An 11,465-nucleotide genomic window follows, 5' to 3' on the forward strand; every position below is an offset into this window, starting at 1 on the left:
TATTAAACATAAACCAAACGTTGGAGGTGGTCATTTCTTCATGCGCAGTGAATAACTCGGCACTCTAAAGCACCCGATAGCGTTTTTTTCGATGCCAACCTAACCAGAGTGACGGGAGCGGCACAATTCAGAAAAAGTGCTCAGCTCGCCGAGAAAATGCGATTTAAGCAATAAAATTAAAAATGCTTATAAAACATAAACCAAACGTTGGAGGTGGTCATTTCTTAATGCGCAGTAATAAACTCGGCACTCTAAAGCACCCGAGAGCGTTTTTTTCGATGCCAACCTAACCAGAGTGACGGGAGCGGCACAATTCAGAAAAAGTGCTCAGCTCGCCGAGAAAATGCGATTTAAGCAATAAAATTAAAAATGCTTATAAAACATAAACCAAACGTTGGAGGTGGTCATTTCTTAATGTGCAGTAATAAACTCGGCACTCTAAAGCACCCGGGAGCGTTTTTTTCGATGCCAACCTAACCAGAGTGACGGGAGCGGCACAATTCAGAAAAAGTGCTCAGCTCGCCGAGAAAATGCGATTTAAACCATAAAATTAAAAATGCTTATTAAACATAAACCAAACGTTGGAGGTGGTCATTTCTTCATGCGCAGTGAATAACTCGGCACTCTAAAGCACCCGAGAGCGTTTTTTTCGATGCCAACCTAACCAGAGTGACGGGAGCGGCACAATTCAGAAAAAGTGCTCAGCTCGCCGAGAAAATGCGATTTAAGCAATAAAATTAAAAATGCTTATAAAACATAAACCAAACGTTGGAGGTGGTCATTTCTTAATGCGCAGTAATAAACTCGGCACTCTAAAGCACCCGAGAGCGTTTTTTTCGATGCCAACCTAACCAGAGTGACGGGAGCGGCACAATTCAGAAAAAGTGCTCAGCTCGCCGAGAAAATGCGATTTAAGCAATAAAATTAAAAATGCTTATAAAACATAAACCAAACGTTGGAGGTGGTCATTTCTTCATGCGCAGTGATAAACTCGGCACTCTAAAGCACCCGAGAGCGTTTTTTTCGATGCCAACCTAACCAGAGTGACGGGAGCGGCACAATTCAGAAAAAGTGCTCAGCTCGCCGAGAAAATGCGATTTAAGCAATACAATTAAAAATGCTTATAAAACATAAACCAAACGTTGGAGGTGGTCATTTCTTCATGCGCAGTGAATAACTCGGCACTCTAAAGCACCCGAGAGCGTTTTTTTCGATGCCAACCTAACCAGAGTGACGGGAGCGGCACAATTCAGAAAAAGTGCTCAGCTCGCCGAGAAAATGCGATTTAAGCAATAAAATTAAAAATGCTTATAAAACATAAACCAAACGTTGGAGGTGGTCATTTCTTAATGCGCAGTAATAAACTCGGCACTCTAAAGCACCCGAGAGCGTTTTTTTCGATGCCAACCTAACCAGAGTGACGGGAGCGGCACAATTCAGAAAAAGTGCTCAGCTCGCCGAGAAAATGCGATTTAAGCAATAAAACTAAAAATGCTTATAAAACATAAACCAAACGTTGGAGGTGGTCATTTCTTCATGCGCAGTGAATAACTCAGCACTCTAAAGCACCCGAGAGCGTTTTTTTCGATGCCAACCTAACCAGAGTGACGGGAGCGGCACAATTCAGAAAAAGCGCTCAGCTCGCCGAGAAAATGCGATTTAAGCAATAAATTTAAAAATGCTTATAAAACATAAACCAAACGTTGGAGGTGGTCATTTCTTCATGCGCAGTGATAAACTCGGCACTCTAAAGCACCCGAGAGCGTTTTTTTCGATGCCAACCTAACCAGAGTGACGGGAGCGGCACAATTCAGAAAAAGTGCTCAGCTCGCCGAGAAAATGCGATTTAAGCAATAAAATTAAAAATGCTTATAAAACATAAACCAAACGTTGGACGTGGTCATTTCTTCATGCGCAGTGATAAACTCGGCACTCTAAAGCACCCGAGAGCGTTTTTTTCGATGCCAACCTAACCAGAGTGACGGGAGCGGCACAATTCAGAAAAAGTGCTCAGCTCGCCGAGAAAATGCTATTTAAGCAATAAAATTAAAAATGCTTATAAAACATAAACCAAACGTTGGAGGTGGTCATTTCTTAATGCGCAGTAATAAACTCGGCACTCTAAAGCACCCGAGAGCGTTTTTTTCGATGCCAACCTAACCAGAGTGACGGGAGCGGCACAATTCAGAAAAAGTGCTCAGCTCGCCGAGAAAATGCGATTTAAGCAATAAAACTAAAAATGCTTATAAAACATAAACCAAACGTTGGAGGTGGTCATTTCTTCATGCGCAGTGAATAACTCGGCACTCTAAAGCACCCGAGAGCGTTTTTTTCGATGCCAACCTAACCAGAGTGACGGGAGCGGCACAATTCAGAAAAAGCGCTCAGCTCGCCGAGAAAATGCGATTTAAGCAATAAAATTAAAAATGCTTATAAAACATAAACCAAACGTTGGAGGTGGTCATTTCTTCATGCGCAGTGATAAAGTCGGCACTCTAAAGCACCCGAGAGCGTTTTTTTCGATGCCAACCTAACCAGAGTGACGGGAGCGGCACAATTCAGAAAAAGTGCTCAGCTCGCCGAGAAAATGCGATTTAAGCAATAAAATTAAAAATGCTTATTAAACATAAACCAAACGTTGGAGGTGGTCATTTCTTCATGCGCAGTGATAAACTCGGCACTCTAAAGCACCCGAGAGCGTTTTTTTCGATGCCAACCTAACCAGAGTGACGGGAGCGGCACAATTCAGAAAAAGTGCTCAGCTCGCCGAGAAAATGCGATTTAAGCAATAAAACTAAAAATGCTTATAAAACATAAACCAAACGTTGGAGGTGGTCATTTCTTAATGCGCAGTGAATAACTCGGCACTCTAAAGCACCCGAGAGCGTTTTTTTCGATGCCAACATAACCAGAGTGACGGGAGCGGCACAATTCAGAAAAAGTGCTCAGCTCGCCGAGAAAATGCGATTTAAGCAATAAAATTAAAAATGCTTATAAAACATAAACCAAACGTTGGAGGTGGTCATTTCTTCATGCGCAGTGATAAACTCGGCACTCTAAAGCACCCGAGAGCGTTTTTTTCGATGCCAACCTAACCAGAGTGACGGGAGCGGCACAATTCAGAAAAAGCGCTCAGCTCGCCGAGAAAATGCGATTTAAGCAATAAAATTAAAAATGCTTATAAAACATAAACCAAACGTTGGAGGTGGTCATTTCTTCATGCGCAGTGATAAAGTCGGCACTCTAAAGCACCCGAGAGCGTTTTTTTCGATGCCAACCTAACCAGAGTGACGGGAGCGGCACAATTCAGAAAAAGTGCTCAGCTCGCCGAGAAAATGCGATTTAAGCAATAAAATTAAAAATGCTTATTAAACATAAACCAAACGTTGGAGGTGGTCATTTCTTCATGCGCAGTGATAAACTCGGCACTCTAAAGCACCCGAGAGCGTTTTTTTCGATGCCAACCTAACCAGAGTGACGGGAGCGGCACAATTCAGAAAAAGTGCTCAGCTCGCCGAGAAAATGCGATTTAAGCAATAAAACTAAAAATGCTTATAAAACATAAACCAAACGTTGGAGGTGGTCATTTCTTAATGCGCAGTAATAAACTCGGCACTCTAAAGCACCCGAGAGCGTTTTTTTCGATGCCAACCTAACCAGAGTGACGGGAGCGGCACAATTCAGAAAAAGCGCTCAGCTCGCCGAGAAAATGCGATTTAAGCAATAAAATTAAAAATGCTTATAAAACATAAACCAAACGTTGGAGGTGGTCATTTCTTCGTGCGCAGTGAATAACTCGGCACTCTAAAGCACCCGAGAGCGTTTTTTTCGATGCCAACCTAACCAGAGTGACGGGAGCGGCACAATTCAGAAAAAGTGCTCAGCTCGCCGAGAAAATGCGATTTAAGCAATAAAATTAAAAATGCTTATAAAACATAAACCAAACGTTGGAGGTGGTCATTTCTTAATGCGCAGTAATAAACTCGGCACTCTAAAGGACCCGAGAGCGTTTTTTTCGATGCCAACCTAACCAGAGTGACGGGAGCGGCACAATTCAGAAAAAATGCTCAGCTCGCTGAGAAAATGCGATTTAAGCAATAAAATTAAAAATGCTTATTAAACATAAACCAAACGTTGGAGGTGGTCATTTCTTCATGCGCAGTGAATAACTCGGCACTCTAAAGCACCCGAGAGCGTTTTTTTCGATGCCAACCTAACCAGAGTGACGGGAGCGGCACAATTCAGAAAAAGCGCTCAGCTCGCCGAGAAAATGCGATTTAAGCAATAAAATTAAAAATGCTTATTAAACATAAACCAAACGTTGGAGGTGGTCATTTCTTCATGCGCAGTGAATAACTCGGCACTCTAAAGCACCCGAGAGCGTTTTTTTCGATGCCAACCTAACCAGAGTGACGGGAGCGGCACAATTCAGAAAAAGCGCTCAGCTCGCCGAGAAAATGCGATTTAAGCAATAAAATTAAAAATGCTTATAAAACATAAACCAAACGTTGGAGGTGGTCATTTCTTCATGCGCAGTGATAAACTCGGCACTCTAAAGCACCCGAGAGTGTTTTTTTCGATGCCAACCTAACCAGAGTGACGGGAGCGGCACAATTCAGAAAAAGTGCTCAGCTCGCCGAGAAAATGCGATTTAAGCAATACAATTAAAAATGCTTATAAAACATAAACCAAACGTTGGAAGTGGTCATTTCTTCATGCGCAGTGATAAACTCGGCACTCTAAAGCACCCGAGAGCGTTTTTTTTATGCCAACCTAACCAGAGTTACGTGAGCGGCACAATTCAGAAAAAGCGCTCAGCTCGCCGAGAAAATGCGATTTAAGCAATAAAATTAAAAATGCTTATAAAACATAAACCAAACGTTGAAGGTGGTCATTTCTTCATGCGCAGTGAATAACTCGGCACTCTAAAGCACCCGAGAGCGTTTTTTTCGATGCCAACCTAACCAGAGTGACGGGAGCGGCACAATTCAGAAAAAGCGCTCAGCTCGCCGAGAAAATGCGATTTAAGCAATAAATTTAAAAATGCTTATAAAACATAAACCAAACGTTGGAGGTGGTCATTTCTTCATGCGCAGTGATAAACTCGGCACTCTAAAGCACCCGAGAGCGTTTTTTTCGATGCCAACCTAACCAGAGTGACGGGAGCGGCACAATTCAGAAAAAGTGCTCAGCTCGCCGAGAAAATGCGATTTAAGCAATAAAATTAAAAATACTTATAAAACATAAACCAAACGTTGGAGGTGGTCATTTCTTCATGCGCAGTGATAAACTCGGCACTCTAAAGCACCCGAGAGCGTTTTTTTCGATGCCAACCTAACCAGAGTGACGGGAGCGGCACAATTCAGAAAAAGCGCTCATCTCGCCGAGAAAATACGATTTAAGCAATACAATTAAAAATGCTTATAAAACATAAACCAAACGTTGGAGGTGGTCATTTCTTCATGCGCAGTGATAAACTCGGCACTCTAAAGCACCCGAGAGCGTTTTTTTCGATGCCAACCTAACCAGAGTGACGGGAGCGGCACAATTCAGAAAAAGTGCTCAGCTCGCCGAGAAAATGCGATTCAAGCAATAAAATTAAAAATGCTTATTAAACATAAACCAAACGTTGGAGGTGGTCATTTCTTCATGCGCAGTGAATAACTCGGCACTCTAAAGCACCCGAGAGCGTTTTTTTCGATGCCAACCTAACCAGAGTGACGGGAGCGGCACAATTCAGAAAAAGTGCTCAGCTCGCCGAGAAAATGCGATTTAAGCAATAAAATTAAAAATGCTTATAAAACATAAACCAAACGTTGGAGGTGGTCATTTCTTAATGCGCAGTAATAAACTCGGCACTCTAAAGCACCCGAGAGCGTTTTTTTCGATGCCAACCTAACCAGAGTGACGGGAGCGGCACAATTCAGAAAAAGTGCTCAGCTCGCCGAGAAAATGCGATTTAAGCAATAAAATTAAAAATGCTTATAAAACATAAACCAAACGTTGGAGGTGGTCATTTCTTAATGCGCAGTAATAAACTCGGCACTCTAAAGCACCCGAGAGCGTTTTTTTCGATGCCAACCTAACCAGAGTGACGGGAGCGGCACAATTCAGAAAAAGTGCTCAGCTCGCCGAGAAAATGCGATTTAAGCAATAAAATTAAAAATGCTTATTAAACATAAACCAAACGTTGGAGTTGGTCATTTCTTCATGCGCAGTGAATAACTCGGCACTCTAAAGCACCCGATAGCGTTTTTTTCGATGCCAACCTAACCAGAGTGACGGGAGCGGCACAATTCAGAAAAAGTGCTCAGCTCGCCGAGAAAATGCGATTTAAGCAATAAAATTAAAAATGCTTATAAAACATAAACCAAACGTTGGAGGTGGTCATTTCTTAATGCGCAGTAATAAACTCGGCACTCTAAAGCACCCGAGAGCGTTTTTTTCGATGCCAACCTAACCAGAGTGACGGGAGCGGCACAATTCAGAAAAAGCGCTCAGCTCGCCGAGAAAATGCGATTTAAGCAATAAAATTAAAAATGCTTATAAAACATAAACCAAACGTTGGAGGTGGTCATTTCTTCGTGCGCAGTGAATAACTCGGCACTCTAAAGCACCCGAGAGCGTTTTTTTCGATGCCAACCTAACCAGAGTGACGGGAGCGGCACAATTCAGAAAAAGTGCTCAGCTCGCCGAGAAAATGCGATTTAAGCAATAAAATTAAAAATGCTTATAAAACATAAACCAAACGTTGGAGGTGGTCATTTCTTAATGCGCAGTAATAAACTCGGCACTCTAAAGCACCCGAGAGCGTTTTTTTCGATGCCAACCTAACCAGAGTGACGGGAGCGGCACAATTCAGAAAAAGTGCTCAGCTCGCCGAGAAAATGCGATTTAAGCAATAAAATTAAAAATGCTTATTAAACATAAACCAAACGTTGGAGGTGGTCATTTCTTAATGCGCAGTGAATAACTCGGCACTCTAAAGCACCCGAGAGCGTTTTTTTCGATGCCAACCTAACCAGAGTGACGGGAGCGGCACAATTCAGAAAAAGTGCTCAGCTCGCCGAGAAAATGCGATTTAAGCAATAAAATTAAAAATGCTTATTAAACATAAACCAAACGTTGGAGGTGGTCATTTCTTCATGCGCAGTGAATAACTCGGCACTCTAAAGCACCCGAGAGCGTTTTTTTCGATGCCAACCTAACCAGAGTGACGGGAGCGGCACAATTCAGAAAAAGCGCTCAGCTCGCCGAGAAAATGCGATTTAAGCAATAAAATTAAAAATGCTTATTAAACATAAACCAAACGTTGGAGGTGGTCATTTCTTCATGCGCAGTGAATAACTCGGCACTCTAAAGCACCCGAGAGCGTTTTTTTCGATGCCAACCTAACCAGAGTGACGGGAGCGGCACAATTCAGAAAAAGCGCTCGGCTCGCCGAGAAAATGCGATTCAAGCAATAAAATTAAAAATGCTTATAAAACATAAACCAAACGTTGGAGGTGGTCATTTCTTCATGCGCAGTGATAAACTCGGCACTCTAAAGCACCCGAGAGCGTTTTTTTCGATGCCAACCTAACCAGAGTGTCGGGAGCGGCACAATTCAGAAAAAGTGCTCAGCTCGCCGAGAAAATGCGATTCAAGCAATAAAATTAAAAATGCTTATTAAACATAAACCAAACGTTGGAGGTGGTCATTTCTTCATGCGCAGTGAATAACTCGGCACTCTAAAGCACCCGAGAGCGTTTTTTTCGATGCCAACCTAACCAGAGTGACGGGAGCGGCACAATTCAGAAAAAGCGCTCAGCTCGCCGAGAAAATGCGATTTAAGCAATAAAATTAAAAATGCTTATAAAACATAAACCAAACGTTGGAGGTAGTCATTTCTTCATGCGCAGTGATAAACTCGGCACTCTAAAGCACCCGAGAGCGTTTTTTTCGATGCCAACCTAACCAGAGTGACGGGAGCGGCACAATTCAGAAAAAGTGCTCAGCTCGCCGAGAAAATGCGATTTAAGCAATACAATTAAAAATGCTTATAAAACATAAACCAAACGTTGGAAGTGGTCATTTCTTCATGCGCAGTGATAAACTCGGCACTCTAAAGCACCCGAGAGCGTTTTTTTTTATGCCAACCTAACCAGAGTTACGTGAGCGGCACAATTCAGAAAAAGCGCTCAGCTCGCCGAGAAAATGCGATTTAAGCAATAAAATTAAAAATGCTTATAAAACATAAACCAAACGTTGAAGGTGGTCATTTCTTCATGCGCAGTGAATAACTCGGCACTCTAAAGCACCCGAGAGCGTTTTTTTCGATGCCAACCTAACCAGAGTGACGGGAGCGGCACAATTCAGAAAAAGCGCTCAGCTCGCCGAGAAAATGCGATTTAAGCAATAAATTTAAAAATGCTTATAAAACATAAACCAAACGTTGGAGGTGGTCATTTCTTCATGCGTAGTGATAAACTCGGCACTCTAAAGCACCCGAGAGCGTTTTTTTCGATGCCAACCTAACCAGAGTGATGGGAGCGGCACAATTCAGAAAAAGTGCTCAGCTCGCCGAGAAAATGCGATTTAAGCAATAAAATTAAAAATGCTTATAAAACATAAACCAAACGTTGGAGGTGGTCATTTCTTCATGCGCAGTGATAAACTCGGCACTCTAAAGCACCCGAGAGCGTTTTTTTCGATGCCAACCTAACCAGAGTGACGGGAGCGGCACAATTCAGAAAAAGCGCTCATCTCGCCGAGAAAATACGATTTAAGCAATAAAATTAAAAATGCTTATAAAACATAAACCAAACGTTGGAGGTGGTCATTTCTTCATGCGCAGTGATAAACTCGGCACTCTAAAGCACCCGAGAGCGTTTTTTTCGATGCCAACCTAACCAGAGTGACGGGAGCGGCACAATTCAGAAAAAGTGCTCAGCTCGCCGAGAAAATGCGATTCAAGCAATAAAATTAAAAATGCTTATTAAACATAAACCAAACGTTGGAGGTGGTCATTTCTTCATGCGCAGTGAATAACTCGGCACTCTAAAAAACCCGAGAGCGTTTTTTTCGATGCCAACCTAACCAGAGTGACGGGAGCGGCACAATTCAGAAAAAGTGCTCAGCTCGCCGAGAAAATGCGATTTAAGCAATAAAATTAAAAATGCTTATAAAACATAAACCAAACGTTGGAGGTGGTCATTTCTTAATGCGCAGTAATAAACTCGGCACTCTAAAGCACCCGAGAGCGTTTTTTTCGATGCCAACCTAACCAGAGTGACGGGAGCGGCACAATTCAGAAAAAGTGCTCAGCTCGCCGAGAAAATGCGATTTAAGCAATAAAATTAAAAATGCTTATTAAACATAAACCAAACGTTGGAGGTGGTCATTTCTTCATGCGCAGTGAATAACTCGGCACTCTAAAGCACCCGAGAGCGTTTTTTTCGATGCCAACCTAACCAGAGTGACGGGAGCGGCACAATTCAGAAAAAGCGCTCAGCTCGCCGAGAAAATGCGATTTAAGCAATAAAATTAAAAATGCTTATTAAACATAAACCAAACGTTGGAGGTGTTCATTTCTTCATGCGCAGTGAATAACTCGGCACTCTAAAGCACCCGAGAGCGTTTTTTTCGATGCCAACCTAACCAGAGTGACGGGAAAGGCACAATTCAGAAAAAGCGCTCGGCTCGCCGAGAAAATGCGATTCAAGCAATAAAATTAAAAATGCTTATAAAACATAAACCAAACGTTGGAGGTGGTCATTTCTTCATGCGCAGTGATAAACTCGGCACTCTAAAGCACCCGAGAGCGTTTTTTTCGATGCCAACCTAACCAGAGTGACGGGAGCGGCACAATTCAGAAAAAGTGCTCAGCTCGCCGAGAAAATGCGATTCAAGCAATAAAATTAAAAATGCTTATCAAACATAAACCAAACGTTGGAGGTGGTCATTTCTTCATGCGCAGTGAATAACTCGGCACTCTAAAGCACCCGAGAGCGTTTTTTTCGATGTCAACCTAACCAGAGTGACGGGAGCGGCACAATTCAGAAAAAGTGCTCAGCTCGCCAAGAAAATGCGATTTAAGCAATAAAATTAAAAATGCTTATAAAACATAAACCAAACGTTGGAGGTGGTCATTTCTTAATGCGCAGTAATAAACTCGGCACTCTAAAGCACCCGAGAGCGTTTTTTTCGATGCCAACCTAACCAGAGTGACGGGAGCGGCACAATTCAGAAAAAGTGCTCAGCTCGCCGAGAAAATGCGATTTAAGCAATAAAATTAAAAATGCTTATAAAACATAAACCAAACGTTGGAGGTGGTCATTTCTTAATGCGCAGTAATAAACTCGGCACTCTAAAGCACCCGAGAGCGTTTTTTTCGATGCCAACCTAACCAGAGTGACGGGAGCGGCACAATTCAGAAAAAGTGCTCAGCTCGCCGAGAAAATGCGATTTAAGCAATAAAATTAAAAATGCTTATAAAACATAAACCAAACGTTGGAGGTGGTCATTTCTTAATGCGCAGTAATAAACTCGGCACTCTAAAGCACCCGAGAGCGTTTTTTTCGATGCCAACCTAACCAGAGTGACGGGAGCGGCACAATTCAGAAAAAGTGCTCAGCTCGCCGAGAAAATGCGATTTAAGCAATAAAATTAAAAATGCTTATAAAACATAAACCAAACGATGGAGGTGGTCATTTCTTAATGCGCAGTAATAAACTCGGCACTCTAAAGCACCCGAGAGCGTTTTTTTCGATGCCAACCTAACCAGAGTGACGGGAGCGGCACAATTCAGAAAAAGCGCTCAGCTCGCCGAGAAAATGCGATTTAAGCAATAAAATTAAAAATGCTTATAAAACATAAACCAAACGTTGGAGGTGGTCATTTCTTCGTGCGCAGTGAATAACTCGGCACTCTAAAGCACCCGAGAGCGTTTTTTTCGATGCCAACCTAACCAGAGTTACGGGAGCGGCACAATTCAGAAAAAGCGCTCAGCTCGCCGAGCAAATGCGATTTAAGCAATAAAATTAAAAATGCTTATAAAACATAAACCAAACGTTGGAGGTGGTCATTTCTTCATGCGCAGTGAATAACTCGGCACTCTAAAGCACCCGAGAGCGTTTTTTTCGATGCCAACCTAACCAGAGTGACGGGAGCGGCACAATTCAGAAAAAGCGCTCAGCTCGCCGAGAAAATGCGATTTAAGCAATAAATCTAAAAACGCATATAAAACATAAACCAAACGTTGGAGGTGGTCATTTCTTCATGCGCAGTGATAAACTCGGCACTCTAAAGCACCCGAGAGCGTTTTTTTCGATGCCAACCTAACCAGAGTGACGGGAGCGGCACAATTCAGAAAAACTGCTCAGCTCGCCGAGAAAATGCGATTTAAGCAATAAAATTAAAAATGCTTATAAAACATAAACCAAACGTTGGAGGTGGTCATTTCTTCATGCGCAGTGATAAACTCG

The sequence above is a fragment of the Syngnathus typhle genome, unplaced genomic scaffold (assembly GCF_033458585.1).
Source record: "Syngnathus typhle isolate RoL2023-S1 ecotype Sweden unplaced genomic scaffold, RoL_Styp_1.0 HiC_scaffold_23, whole genome shotgun sequence".
Taxonomy (NCBI): Eukaryota; Metazoa; Chordata; class Actinopteri; order Syngnathiformes; family Syngnathidae; genus Syngnathus; species Syngnathus typhle.